The sequence below is a fragment of the Echiichthys vipera genome, assembly GCF_963691815.1.
Source record: "Echiichthys vipera genome assembly, chromosome: 6".
Taxonomy (NCBI): Eukaryota; Metazoa; Chordata; class Actinopteri; order Perciformes; family Trachinidae; genus Echiichthys; species Echiichthys vipera.
Window position 1 is genome coordinate 33,327,060 of NC_139831.1, and position 15,920 is coordinate 33,342,979.

Sequence of the window (15,920 nt, forward strand, 5' to 3'; positions counted from 1 at the left end):
CCAACCGGTCAAGACAGATGGCTGTCCTCCACAGAGCTGGGTCTGTCTGACGTTCCTGCCTCTAATAGGGAAGGTTTTCGTTGCCACCGTACTCTACGGGGGAATTGTTGGGTCTATGTTTATCATAAATAAGTCATAGAATGTGGTCTTTACCTAGTTTGTAAAGTGTCCTGAGATAACTTTTGTTATGATTTGGCACTATAAATAAAATTGAATTGAATTGAATTGAATTGAATTGAATATGGGAAAAACATAAGGTTGAACTGACTAACAAACTAAACTTACCTGACTTAAATGTAAATGGTGGATTACATAGGAACTACGACTGTTATTTGTATTGATGATGTTGAATAAATGCCGGCAATGTTCTAAATAATCTTAAACAGGTACTTAAACAGGCACTTGTGCATATATATTCCATAATGTGCTAAAAAAAAGTGCTACATAGTGGACTCAACAGATACAACTGTTCACTTTCAGGTACATTTTAAAATGCTCAAACGTGTCAAAGAATTTGGACCCCACATCCGGCCCTCTTTAACTTAACTTAAAATACATGTGCATGTTGAATCATATATGATAAATCTGAATATTATAATGAAATTAAAACTTAATACACTAAGTAATGGACAGAAACAGTGTACATAAATCTAAACTATTTTATTGTCGCTGTGGGAAAAAGTGAAACTAGTCTCTAATCAAATGTCATGTAGTATAATTACTATGTTCATACAGTGCATCAATAAAAATAACACAATAGATGTTTTAGAACATTTTATATTTATTACATTATATTGAGAGAAGTCACAGTGGAATTGCATGAAAAAAAGTGCTACATAGTGGACTCAACAGATACAACTGTTCACTTTCAGGTACATTTTAAAATGCTCAAACGTGTCAAAGAATTTGGACCCCACATCCGGCCCTCTTTAACGTAACTCAAAATACATGTGCATGTTGAATCATATATGATAAATCTGAATATTATAATGAAATTAAAACTTAATACAATAAGTAATGGACAGAAACAGTGTACACAAATCTAAACTATTTTATTGTCGCTGTGGGAAAAAGTGAAACTAGTCTCTAATCAAATGTCATGTAGTATAATTACTATGTTCATACAGTGCATCAATAAAAATAACACAATAGATGTTTTAGAACATTTTATATTTATTACATTATATTGAGAGAAGTCACAGTGGAATTGCATGAAAAACTGACGTGCAGAAGCACAGTCATTACAGGACATTTTGTTTGATAATTTGTTCCTTTAGTTTCATGTAAGGAAAAGTAATGGATATACTTAGAGTTCGAGAAGGCTACTTTGGGATTACCTAGGCTCGCTATTATTGTTGTTGCTCGGTGACTCAGGCCTCGCCCACATGAAATCAGATCGTACTAAAACGATCTGTTTCCCACTCCATGTTCTTAAAAAGTTTGGTCCACACAGCCTCAGCTCAAAACATATCTGCGTCCACAGGAAGCCGCACTGTAGTACACATGCCAGGCCTGTATGTGGCGCTGTAACTCTGCGACAGAAATACAGCAACAACGGAGAAGAAGAGACACTTTTGTCCATGTGTGTGCCACCATGCAGGCTTTCGATACTGTGTCAACAACACCAGCCTGATTTATTTATCTATTTAAGTTAAAATAGGGAGTGAAACAAAAACATATGCTTGAAAAAAATATTTATTTATAATTTTATTCAACTACCCATTTGCTATATGTCAAGCCATAGTGTTTGAAAAAATGATTAAGTATTTTAGGTGACTTTTGTGTTATTTTATAAAACTGTTTTATGATTATCATTTTTGTATGCGTTAAAATTCTAATAAAATGTTTAATAAAACAACAACAACATTCTCTGCCTTTACATTACATTCTGCTGCCTGTGAGTCCAAACCTAAAAAACAAATACGTTGATGGATATGTTGTATTCAATCCCTTATTTTCTTTTTAGTTCAATCTTGATGTGCTGCCAAAAGCAGTTGATGACAGATCAAAACTGATTTAATAGTTTGCAATTGCATATAAAACAGATATTAATTTGCCTGCTTAAATTCATGACACCTTGACTTTGACCCGGTCAGAACTGCAGGTGTCTGTTAAAACTGCTGCTGGCACCCTCTATTGTGTGCATGTGCCAAGTGTGGATCTGAGCCCAGGATTGGCCTTAGCCTGGCCCTGCCAATCCCTCTGTGTGCATGGACACCCAAAGATCCTGTTCGGAGAGGAGTCCAGTCAGTCCAGGGGTCCGTTTCACAAAGCAGGTTTAGTGAAAACTCTGAGTCTGTTAACCCTGAAATGAGGGAAACTCTGAGTTTTCTGTTTCACAAAGGGAGGTAACTCATACCAGAGAGAGAGGGGTAACTCTAGCCTGTTTCACAAAGAGAGGTAACTTAACCTCTCGGTCAGTTACCATGGTAACATGCTCTCTGAAACTAACCTGGTCGGGACCAGGTTTTTCTCAGAAAACCTTGAGTTTCTCTCTGTCTCCGCCCTCTTTCAGCCACACACAGTATTTGATTCCCTCATTCATTCAGTCAGCGGGCGAGTTTTGGCGTAGTATAGTTCTGTCGTCTGTTTAGAAAATCATTGCAAAAATCAGTCATTAGAAGTTATATTAGGTGGCAACTATTTCACTACCATGGCATGTCCTTTTGATAATGATCCCGTGGATGAAGGTGCAGCATTACTGCCCAGAGAATTAAATATTCGTCGGGAGATGATTATCAAACTATTGATTATAGATGTGCTTGCATTTCCAGGCAACTATCTTTTTGAGCGGTACCGTTTCATGTCACAGCAGACATTGCGTGTTGCGCTGCGTTTTTTTTGCAAAAGGGAGTTTTTTTATACAACGTATAAAAATCAGTCATAAGCCTACATTAGAAGTTATATTAGGTGGTGACTATTTCACTACCATGGCATGTCCTTTTGATAAAGATCCCGTGGATGAAGGTGCAGCATTACTGCACAGAGAATTAAATATTCGTCGGGAGATGATTATCCTTAATATACTGCAGCCATAATTACAAATTAATTAAATGGATCTTTTGAGCAAGTTGAATGTATTTGACTTACCGTTTCCTAAATATAATCCCAGCTTTTCTTGCAATTCATAGGTTCAAAAGTGTGTGCTTTTAATTAATACGGGTATATAAACTACTCCTATACAGCCTTCTGATCCAGAATATCACCTATAATGCGAGGGGTGCATTTCACGGCAGGGGTGCTGAATACGGCACAACACAGTTTTATGTCACAGTCCATCATTTACATACACAACCTCATTGTCCTTACATTACCAACATTAACAACCAAAGTCATGCTCTCACATCCCAGCAGATATTAAGTGTTGCGCTGCGTATTTTTGCAAATGGGAGTTTTTTATACAACATATAAAACAGCCACTTACGGTAACTTTACTTTACAATGTAAAACCTGCTCAAAATGAGGTGCCACCATGAGATTGTGCCGATGTTTTACCTGTTCGAACAATGTTTTTATGTTTCATCGTAAGCTGCTGCCAAGTGTGCTTCTCCCCCGCGGGGTTGCACTTAAATTAAATAAATTAATAGACTACCACTCAAGCAGTTTCCCCTGTGATTGCAACTTATGCACTGACCCGAGCAGCAATGTCCTCCCGCACCGTCTCCCTCTCTTTTGCTGCTGCAGCGTTGTTACACTTTCGGCAAAAACCTGTTCAAACTCACCGTATGAGCGCATTAATATTTACAGTTGCAGTTGTAGCGTAGCCCTCCGCTTCCCCGTTGCCATGGTGACTCGTCGAATCAGGGCTCCATTGATGCTGTCTTTTTTTACTTCTGGTGCACGCGCTTAACTCCAGGTCAAACTACTCTGAGTTGATCAAACTAACGCAAATCAGCTGTTCTGGAACCGAAAACTCAGAGTTTCCTATCTCAGAGTAGATCAACTCAGAGTTCAGGGTTAGACTCAGAGTTTGTTGAACCTGCTTTGTGAAAAGGACCCCAGGAGATGCAAACAAAGTGCATCTATTATAAATACTCTGTCAGGCTGTCAGTTAGTGATGTCCAAATGAAGCTTCATGAAGCATTAGTTGTATTTGTTGAGTCCACTAGATGGAGCTCTTGGTTTAAAGAAAAGGGATCAATGGATGATGATTCAGTGTGTTTTCAACCCTTTGTTGAACAGAGAGCTCCACTCAGAAAATAATGAAAATGCTTCATGAAGCTTCATTTGGACAGCACTACCATCAGCTGTGGCTACTGTGATCTTCCTCCTTGATCAGCTTGCCATCCCTCCTTTGGTTGTTTCAGAGCTAGATCTTAATTGTGGTCTAAATTTTGTGAAACTATTATTGAAGTAATTGTGAAACTACCTGGGGATTGGTCTGGTATAGTTTTGATAAATTAATAAGCCTTACACACACATTGATGTTATTTTTCGGTTTGGATACAGTAGTACCAGGGATGCTGTTTCACAGTGTTTTGAGTCTGGTAAGTTAAGTAGTGAAGTTTCATTTATATTTTAGTTTCTTTAGACATACTAAGTAGTAGTGCTTCTGGTTCTTAGATTTAAACAGCATCCAAAGGCCGTTTTTGCTTTGTAGCTTGCCTCATCAGCCTGTGTTGGTACATTTAAACTATGTTAAAAAAATCTTTTCTTTCCAAAAACATCTGTTTTTATGCTGCCCTTTGCCTTTTTATGCTGGGTCATAACCAGTGTTGGGCAGTGTAATACTATTACTTTTCCCAGTAACGAGTAGTGCAGGGGTGCACAGTCCTGCTCCTGGAGGGCCACTGTCCTGCATGTTTTAGGTTTCTCCCTGCTCTAACACACCTGATTCTAACGATTTTAAAACCTGTGGCAAGCTTCAGCTGCTTGGTAACGAGCACATGATTAAAATCAGGTGTGTTAGAGCAGGGATAAACCTAAAAAATGCAGGATCAGTGGCCCTTCAGGACCGGAATTGGGCACACCTGGAGTAGTGTAATAAACTAATTATTCAAATTTACTGTTTACTGCCACTGGGAATACATTCTCAGAGGTCCCTAGATGTCCCGAGACACCAAGAACATGCATATGAACCTCACTATTGTGGAGCAATTTTTCATTTACATATTAAGCATTTTTCATGAAAGTTTTTGGCTAGGGCCTAACAATCTGTACCGTACAGACAGCACTTTTTACATCTAAACCCAAAATCTGACGACACAGATTTAGTTCCATAGCTGCTGTAAACCAGGCTGCAATGTAGTCAAATGGGACACCTGCACACCAACAATCAAACCACTGACAGGCTCAGATTGTTATCTTTGCATAATCCAGTGTCTGACTGTAATATGGAAAGATGGAGAAGTCTCGTTCTGAGGTTTAGGTCGGAAATCTCGTTGTAGAATCCCGTTCTGAAATCTTGTTCTTAAGTCACATTCTTAAATCTCGTCCCGAAGTCTTGTTCTGAAATCTCTCTCTGAAGTCTCATTTTGAAATCTTGTTCTTAAGACTTGCACTTATTTGTTGCCAGAAGACATTGGAGTGGAACTCCAGAGATAGTTTGTTGCAGTGTAGTTTTGCGTTATCTCAAAGTTTGTGTTCATAGGGCGCACTCACACTGTCCATCCGTACCGTGCCCCGAGCTTTAGGGTACTTGTCCCCCCCTCCCTCTCACCCCGCGGCCCAGGCCCGTTTGTACTCACACTGCCTGGGCTTCGGCGAATGCTTCTTGCTGCCTATACGTCATCATGCCGTAACACGTCACACGTATTGATTGACATCATCGCAATGCGTCACTTTGTTTACAAATCATTCCATAGACCTCAGAGTTTTTGTGCGTCTTGTCCAACTGTTTTGGAATATTTTCATCCGACCAAATCTGCAGTAAACACTCCACCTCCTCATCACACCAATGTGAACCTTTCGCCATTGTTTTAAATGTCCGCACATGGTCCGTTCTTCTTTTTTTTTGTCCGAACAGACGCACATAAACTGACGTCAGAACCGCCGTAGGCCTTGTGCTCGTGCACGTACACGTGCGCACATACTTTATAAAAGCCCACCTCTCCCCAGTGCGGTTGCACTCAAACTGGTCAAACGAACTAGACTTTAGCCGTTAAACATGCTTGGCCACGGTACGGATGGACAGTGTGAGTGCGCCCTAACACTCCTTTTGGATGACAGGCTGAAACTACGGCTAGTGCTACAGATGGATCCCAATAATTCCAGATACACTTTGCCTTCAGACCACCATGTCTCCAGTTTGACCATGACACTACTGCCAGACAGGGGGGAGAAGACATCCTACCAAAGACCATTCTACTACAGAAACATGCTGTTCTAAGAGTGGAGACAATTGCTACTGCAAAGCTAAGTTGCAAAGCTATTAGTCAAGTCAAGTCAAATCAGTTTTATTGTCAAAAATTGCAATATGCATGACATACAAAATGCAAAAAATTAAATTACAGTCCTCTCAGACCCAGTGCAATCAGCATATTAATAATTAAAAATAAAAATAGACTAAAGAATTAACAATTTTTTTTATATATACAACATAATAAAAATAATAAAAATATATAAAGAGTTAAAAATGTAAAGTGGCAGTGGATTGTAAAGTGACAAGTGAAAATGACAGTGGTATGAATCAGAATAAGATAATAATAATAAATAGACAGTAACAATGCAATGACATTTGTTGAATTGAGGTAGAGCGGTATTGTTCATTAAGGTGAGGTAGTGCAGTGAAGTGCAAATAGCAGTTCGAGTCCGAGTTCAGATGTAATGTGTGTGTGTGTGTGTTGGGGGGGGGGCATGATGTCAGATGACGGAGGGGAGGGGAGGTGTAAGGGTGGCTGTGGCAGGGGGCAGAGTCAGAGGGGGGAGGGGGCGCAGGGTAGGGAGGGAGTTGAGTCTCCTGACTGCCTGGTGGCAGAAACTGACTTTTAGCCTGCTGGTTTTGGCTCGGAGACTCCGCAGTCTCCTCCCCGACGGCAGCAGGCTGAAGAGGCAGTTGGAGGGGTGGGTGGGGTCACCTGCGATCCTGATGGCTCTGCGGGTGAGACGAGTGTTGTAAATGTCCGACAGGGGGGGGAGAGAGACACCAATAATCCTCTCAGCTGCCCTCACGATGCGCTGCAGAGTCTTGCGGCAGGACACGGTGCAGGCGCCGTACCACACGGTGATGCAGCTGGAGAGGATGCTCTCGATGGTGCCTCTGTAGAAGGTGTGCATGATGGGGGTCGGGGCTCTTGCTCTCCTGAGCTTGCGGAGGAAGTACAGGCGCTGGTTTGCTCTCTTGGCCAGTGATGCTGAGTTGTTGCTCCAGGACAGGTCTTCAGAGATGTGCACTCCCAGGAACTTGGTGCTGCTCACCTGCTCCACTGCAGCACCGTCGATGGTGAGTGGAACCTGCTGGGAGTGCCGTCGTCTGAAGTCCACAACAATCTCCTTCGTCTTCTCCACATTCAGGCGGAGATAGTTGTCCTTGCACCACATGGCCAGGTGGCTCACCTCGTCCCTGTAGGCGGTCTCCTCATCGTTGCTGATGAGACCGACCACAGTTGTGTCGTCCGCAAACTTGATAAAGAGGTTGGAGCCGGATGATGGTGTGCAGTCGTGGGTCAGCAGAGTGAAGTGGAGGGGGCTCAGCACACACCCCTGGGGGGCCCCTGTGTTGAGCGTGATGGTGCTGGAGGTGTTGCTTCCAACTCGAACTGCCTGTGGTCTCCCCGTCAGGAAGTCCAGCAGCCAGTTGCACAGGGAGGTGTTGAGCCCCAGCTGACTGAGCTTGTGGGTGAGCTGCTGAGGGATGATTGTGTTGAATGCTGAGCTGAAGTCAATGAACAGCATTCTGACGTAGGAGTCTCTGGTCTCTAGGTGGGTGAGGGCTGAGTGGAGGGCGGTGGAGATGGCATCGTCGGTCGAGCGGTTGGACCGATATGCAAACTGGAAAGGGTCCAGGGTGGGGGGGAGGGCAGACTTGATGTGTTGCATGACTAGCCGCTCGAAGCACTTCATGATGATGGGAGTGAGTGCAACCGGGCGGTAGTTATTGTGGCAGGCGGGGGACGACTTCTTCGGGACGGGTATGATGGTGGTGGCTTTGAGGCACGTGGGGACAACAGCCTGGCTCAGTGAGGTGTTGAAGATGTCCGTGAAGACATCTGTGAGCTCCTCAGCACAGTCTCTCAGGACACGACCAGGAATGTTGTCGGGACCCGGGGCTTTGCGTGCATTGGTCCCTCTGAGGGATTTCCTCACGCTGTCCGGGGATAGCGTCAGCACCTGGTCGCTGAGAGGTGGTGAGGTCTTCTGTGCCGGGGTGCTGTTGTCAGCCTCGAAGCGAGCGAAGAAGTCGTTCAGCTGGTCTGGCAGAGTTGAGGAGTTGTCACAGGTCTGTGGAGAGGGCTTGTAGTCTGTGATGGTCTGTATCCCCCGCCACAGGTTCCTGGTGTCTCTGCTGTCTCTGAAGTGGTCGGCGATCCTCCTGGAGTATTGTCTCTTGGCTATCCTGATGCCACGTGACAGGTTGGCCCGGGCTGTCCTCAGGCCCATCTCGTCGCCGGCTTTAAAGGCAACGTTATGAGCCTTCAGGAGCCTGTGGACCTCCTCTGTCAACCATGGCTTCTGGTTGGCCCGGATGGAGATGGTTTTAGTCACCGTGACGTCATCCATGCACTTCCTCATGTAGGACATGACGGTGTCTGTGTACTCCTGGAGGTCTGTGGTGTTGTCGTAGGTGGCTGCTTGTCTGAACATGCTCCAGTCAGTGGTGGAAAAGCAGTCCTGGAGTGCCTCTGACGACCCCTCAGGCCACACCTGAACCTGCTTCTTGACTGGTTTGATGACCTTCACCAGGGGCCTGTGAGCTGGCATTAGCATGACAGTGGAGTGGTCTGAAGCTCCGAGGTGGGGGAGGGGGAGGGCTTTGTAGGCCCCTCTGTGTGTAGTATAAACATTGTCCAGGATATTGTTTCCCCGTGTCGGAAAAGTGATGTGTCCATGGAGTTGTGGAAACACGCTTTTGGGGTTGGCGTGGTTGAAATCCCCAGCCAGGATGTGGAAGGCATCTGGGTGGGCTGTCTGCTGCTCACTGGTGGAGTTCATTCAGTGCCTCACTCCTGTTGTTGGTGGAGCCAGGTGGGATGTAAATTGCTACCAGCAATATGGCACTGAATTCCCTCGGCAGGTAGAATGGCCGGCATTTGATGACCATAAGCTCCACCAGTGATGAGCAGTGTTTACAGACCACAGCAGCGTCACGGCACCAGGCATTACTGATGTAAACACAGAGTCCCCCGCCGCGAGTCTTCCCCCCCTCGACGAGCGCTCTGTCTGCCCGGTAGCATGTTAGCCGGGCTAGCTGGATAGCACAGTCATTCAGCCATGTTTCCACAAACACAAGAACGCAACAGTCACTCACGCTCTTGGAAGTTGTGCGGAGAAGTCTGATGTAATCCAGTTTATTGTCCAGCGAGCGTACGTTGGCCAGCGTGATGGTAGGGATGGTCGGCCGATGAGGGCTAGCCGCTAGCCTAGCTCGGATACCTCCGCGCTTCCCCCTCTTCTGCCTCCTCATGCACCGCCTGTGGCGCCTCCGCTGTGGGCTGGATACAGGAGTGGGGGTCGGTGGATGAGCCGCTCCTGGAGCAGGCCGCAGTCGCGTAGCTCTTCCGCGTCAGCTGGTTTGAGTTTTGTAGAGATGGTTCTGCTGATGTTGAGCAGAACCTCACGGGAGTAGATGCGTCTCGGATGTAGCGAGGACGAGGACGACTGGAACGAACATATGCACGCGTGTGCATAACACAAAAAACACAAAATTGCCGAATCGACGGGAGAGAGAGGAGCCGCTGCGTGTGCACGCGCCGCCATCTTCCACCTTTATTAGCTAAAGTGACCGGCATCAGTAGCTAGCTACACACCAAAGCATGGCAGGAGAACTACAACTTCTCCATCTTTCCATAATCCTGTGATAAAAATCTGAGCCTGCCAGTGGAAAAAACAACTATATCAGTGGACGGATATTGTTGGTGTGCAGGTGCCCCATTTGATTTCATTGTAGCTCGGAGGAATTGGGGGAAATATACCAAAACTCCTTTTCATATTGACTAACATTCATATGGGATATGATCATCTGTTGGAGGTCCAATCATTTCTGCTGTTACTGTCATTTAATTTCAACGATTGCTGCGATGCTGTCATCACTGTAATCAGCCTGAAGATTAGTCGATAGCACTTTTAGTGCACTTTGACTATTTGTAACAATCAATTCACTCCTCTTGATTGCCTATCAGCATCCTCAACACATTCCCCTTCAAATCAGTCCCATTGTGACATGCATCCTTTTATACAGCCTGATTTGTCTCAGTGAGGCACAACACTCCGAACACTGTGGTGTTACTGCTCTGCACCACACACCAAAATCAAGCTGTGACCTTACACAGCTTGATTTCACACATCACAATGTCTTCTGCTTATTCCAAAGTGTAATGGCATCAGTTTCTGGGAAACAGACCTCCCAACGATAGCAAAATATGTGTGTGTGTGTGTGTGTGTGTGTGAGGGAGAGAGAGAGAGAGAGAGAGAAAGAGAGAGAGAGAGAGAGAGAGAGAGAGAGAGAGAGAGAGAGAGAGAGAGAGAGAGATGGGATGTCTATTCAGTAAGTTTTATTGCTGTCTCTCCTCCACTCTGCTGTTTATTGTGCCGTGGAAAATGATGCTTCCCCTTCGGGAGGGTGAGGGATTGGTGTATAAACTGTTCTTTCCTTTGGGATGAGTTAGAGCGGTGTGTGTGTGTGTACAAGACAGCTGTCAGCTTTCTCTTACAAACCTTCCTCTTTCATTCTTCCTTTTCTATTCTTCTGTCCCACAGTCTCACCCACCGTCTTTCATTATTTATCTGTGTGTGTGTGTGTGTGTGTGTGTGTGTGTGTGTGTGTTTCAATGTGTCTCAGGGGTTGGGATATGCTTGTCAATACTTACAGCAGCATGGCGTGTGTGTCCACAGATAGAAGATGGACAGTATTATGTGTACCACTGATTTAAGGAGACAAATAAGTCAGAAGTGAGGATAAACAGTGTATTATAACAACTTTCACACTTTTGATGCTGGAGCAACCATGTTAGATTGAGAGATAACTTAAAGTGAAATTCTGGCGTAAAATCATCCCAGGGTCTTTTTTCGGCAAAGACACTCATCAAATAAGCCATCAGTGTTGGCGACTCTCCTGGATTTCTTCCTTAGTTGTTGCACAAAAAAATTGTCTTGATGGCTTATTTTAAGAGTGGATTTGCCGAAAAAGATTGCCTGGGATGATTTTATGCTGGAATTTCACTTCAAAGTTGTAATCCTTTAGAATGCAGTCATGTTGTCGGCGGTAAGATGTAACTGCAGGTGAGCCTCTGGGACCTCATCTCCAAGAGTTTTTCTATCAATAGTCCAGACAAAGAAGTGTCTCAACCCTTTACTGTATGTCCTCACATTTCAACTCACTTCAATTTTGTCTCATATCATTGTATTGATGACACTGTTTTTTGTTTATATTACATGGCATAAATATGTATATATATATATATATATATATATATATATATATATATATATATATACATATATATATATATATATATATACACACGTACACAAATATCAGCCATGCTCACAGACTCAATCTTGACAGAATCCCCCCATTAACATGACACAGACACTTAACTTGGTAACATGGAATGTGCACGGTATTCGTGCCCGGCCCAACGTACAGGAATTTTAAAACCATCTCGTCAAATTACAGGCAGATATATGTTTATTACAAGAAACCCATCTTGCTAACTCTGAATCACATATTCTTAAATCCCAACAATTCAACCAGTCTCAGCCACTTACAACAGCAGACAAAGGGGTGTCTGTATCTTAGTAAATAAAATAATCCTTTTAATCCACCACTCTACAATAACTGATCCAGAGGGACGATACATCATTATTACTGCAACCATCTACAACAAGAAATGTACAATTGCCTACATATATGGTCCCATCACTGACAATCCATCCTTCTTCCACACATTTTTCACTACATTTCAAGATTCTACAGATATCATAATTGGTAGCAATTTCAATACAGTAATCAACCCCACAATGGACTGATCAAGCACTGCAGGAAATTTATGATCCTGGCACTCTACTGAACTGCTAAAACAATACATGACAGATTTTGGTCTTGGCGACAGCAGTTGGAGATTGAGCAACCCATCGTCAATAGAGAACACTTATTTTTCTCCACTACATCAATCATTCTCGCGTTTAGACTTCTTTCTGATCAGTAATACTATTCTAAGTAAGGTATCCAAGACTATCATACATCCAATCATAATTAGTGACCACGCTCCAGTATCCCTCTCCATAAAAATTTAATCCGTAAAATACTCTCACCTCATTACTCCAAGACTCCGATTTCTCTGCTTTTATACCGAAAGAGTGGGCATCCTTCTCGGAATTGAATGAGTCCCCAGAAATTTCATCTTCAGTACTATGGGAAACTGGCAAGGCAGTAATTAGAGGACAAATAATGTAATACTCAACAAAAACTTACAGAACTATACACCTCACCTAAAGCCACTGTCACCACAAACAGGATCACGTCACATAGCGTCCCACTAGACCAGGGCACCAGGCAAGGATGCTCACTCTCTCCATCTTTATTTTCTATCTTCAAAGAACCACTTGCTGCCGCTATACGTCAAAACAATATCATCAAAGGGATTGACACCACAAACCACCAGCACAAAATAAGCCTTTATGCAGATGGTGTTTTATTATACTTACAGGACCCATTACCATCACTAAAAGAAACCTTTAACCTTATTAACATATTTTCAAAAATGTCAAACTACACGATAAACTGGGACAAGTCCTCTGTACTACAACTCTCAGAAGATGCTTGGGATTCGCAGGACAAAACCTCCACTTCACACTGGCAATATTTTCATCTCAACTATAATCCGCTAATGATGAATCTAACACTATCTCTTTTAGGACGAATAGCCACAGTCAAGATGAAAATACTCCCCTACATCAATTACCTTTTCTCAATGCTACCCATCATTCAGACAGATAATTGGTTCAAATCTTTTAAATATCATTGTGATTTTTTACTGGAAATAAAAGAAATCCAAAATGAAACTATCTACTCTACAAAACAGTAAATGCACCAAACTTTTACTTGTACTGCCTCGCAATTCAAACGCAATATATTGCAAAATGGATCTACCAAACCAACTATTACACCTCATGGTCAGATCTAGAACAGCATTACCGCCAAAACATCCTACTCTCAGGTTTACCTCTCCTTAATACAACCACCAAACGACATCAATGCTTCAAATACACAGTTACTCTGACAGCCTGGTGGAAAGGAATTCCACTCCAGCACCATGCAAATACACGCCAATATGGCATAATCCTGACTTTCAACTGCACAATAATCCTATTCACTATCACACATGGTCACCAGGGCCCAGTATTTCAAAATTTGTAATCTGGATCAGAATAATCCGGATAATGAAATCCTCCTTTTCTCAGTCATGGATCACGGTGATCCTGCTGACTTTATCTGAGTATTTCAAAACACAGGCAGGGTGGATCACCGTGATCCCTACCTGGCCGGATACGGATTTCCCAATCTCAAGTCTCCGCCTCCGGGATCTGAAACATGGTGGACTACTTCATGAAAGGAGTAGCAGAGAGCCGACTTTCACGTCAAAAGTGTAAGTTAACCGTCGTTTATTGTGTAGCGGTTTTAATACCATACGAACGGCAACCAACACATCATGCAAGCCAACTATTTGAATTGTCACCTTATTAAAAGCAGGCCGTGGCGATCTCTAATTGAGACGCGGCCGTGCTAACGGGAGCTAACGCGGCTCCATTGACTTGTGTGTTAAGCAGCTAGCGGGCTATCATTAGCGGCTATCATTAGCGTCACGTCATTTGCAACACGGCAGATTTACAGTATAAGCAGGCTGCATTGTGTACAGACCTGCTCAGTGCTTAGAAAACACAACGCAACACAGTTTGAGTATTAACTACAAGGTTTGTTCAGAAGGTTCAGAATGCTACAGTAGCCTAATGCTGGTGATGATATCATGTTTTTGTGTAGGCTACATAAACACAATTTGGGATTGTGGATTAAGATACTCATACACCTTCTACCTTCAGAGTCCACTCACAGCCATGGACCACTCAGCTACAACAGGGTGAGTGCTGGAAATCCTTGAAAATGCTTTAATTGTATTGATACATTTAAGACTTTCAAGTAATTGGAGTTTGAATAAAGTGCTTGAAACTGCTTAAATTTGTAATGGCATTACTTTCATGGTATTGGTCAGTGACACAATTAGAAACATTTCTTCATCCTAATTCCTCTCCAACATTGGTGAGAGCTTGTTTTTTTTTGCATTTCACTACACTGTTTTTAAACCTTGGTTTTAGCTTTGCATGTGACCAATAAACTTATCTATCTACCACATCAGGCACGGGGGCGAGAGCCAGAGCCAGCGCCAGCGCCAGAGCGACGGCGACGGAAGAGGCATGCCGGGGATGAGGAAGCCTATGAGAGGCTCCTCAAAATGGAGACCGAAAGGGCAGTCAAACAGACTGAACTGGCCAAACGGCAAATTAAGCTGACGCTGCTTCAGAAAAAAGAGACAGAATTAACAATCAAGCTGTTAGAGAAACAGCTTGACATTTGAAATAGCATGGTCCTTAGTGGTCACATTATTTTTTGTTGGAATAAAACTTTGTTTGGACCCTGCATTCCTTTGTCTTTCTCTGTTTTGGTACATGCAAGTTACAATGTTTGGTGAACTAGAATTTGAGAAATAATTGTAATTTTATTTACAGCAGTTTTACAGTGTGGTCAAAAATTTTACTATGCTTTACATTTTTTGATATTACTTAAATTACTTGTTAGAAGTACAACACTAACACTTAAGTGTAACAAACATCTTGAGTAACAATATCTAGGAGAAGTATGCGCTGAGAGTTTGTCAATCCAAGTCAAATCCACCTCTGAGGTGGGATTCAAATGATCCTGAAATTTTGGTATCAAGTTGATCCAGATATCTGACTTAACTTTTGAAATACCCAAATCAGCCTTTTATCTGGATTCAGGGGAGGATTGGATTACCAGAGCTGAAACCCTGATCTTCAGGATCAGGATTCTCCTGATCTGTGTTGAAATACCCAGTTTTCAGATCAGATCTAGATTTAATCCAATCCGACCAGGATAATCCTGTCAGATCACGTTTGAAATACTGGGCCCAGAAGGTATCACACATCTACGCCATCTTCTTAACAATAATCAGTTTATTGACTTCATACATACCTCATACAGAACCATGTAATAGACAGACATCAATTCTGAAATAATTGACGAATTAATTCTTTTTACAAATGCAAATAAACTAACTTCTTAACTATACAGATTAATATTAGCTTCAGATAACTCAATAACACTCCCAATATCCCAATGGAACGCTGACTTGAACATCTCCCCTCAATCTGTCTTTTGGATAGATATAAATAAAAATATATTTACCATGACATCCAATACAAATCTTCAGTAAATCCAATATAAAATCATCCACTGAATATAAAACGCACAAAATGTAACTAACAGCCACAGACATCTGCTCACAATGCACAACAGGAACAATAGATAACTATGTTCATGCACCCTGGGCTTGCCAACCAGTTCACTCTTTTTGAAACTATGTCACAAAAACCCTCTCCTCCATACTGGACTGCAAAATCCCTTCATCCCCACAGCTCTGCTTACTAGGAGACAATAACTACAATGCCAAATAAATACAAGAACAGTTTGCTCATTTCTCTAACTGTCGCTAAGAAAATAATTCTCCTAAATTGGAAATCCAAAAACT

The 15,920-nt window shown here is 42.8% G+C and overlaps 1 long non-coding RNA gene across 1 annotated transcript; it reads left to right on the forward strand.

The window, feature by feature from the left end:
- The first annotated feature begins 13,676 nt into the window (after positions 1-13,676).
- LOC310948413 lies at positions 13,677-14,646 on the forward strand. The gene is made up of 3 exons (XR_014593243.1): positions 13,677-13,745; positions 14,197-14,234; positions 14,511-14,646. It is a non-coding gene; the product is annotated as an uncharacterized lncRNA (long non-coding RNA).
- The last annotated feature ends 1,274 nt before the right edge of the window (positions 14,647-15,920 follow it).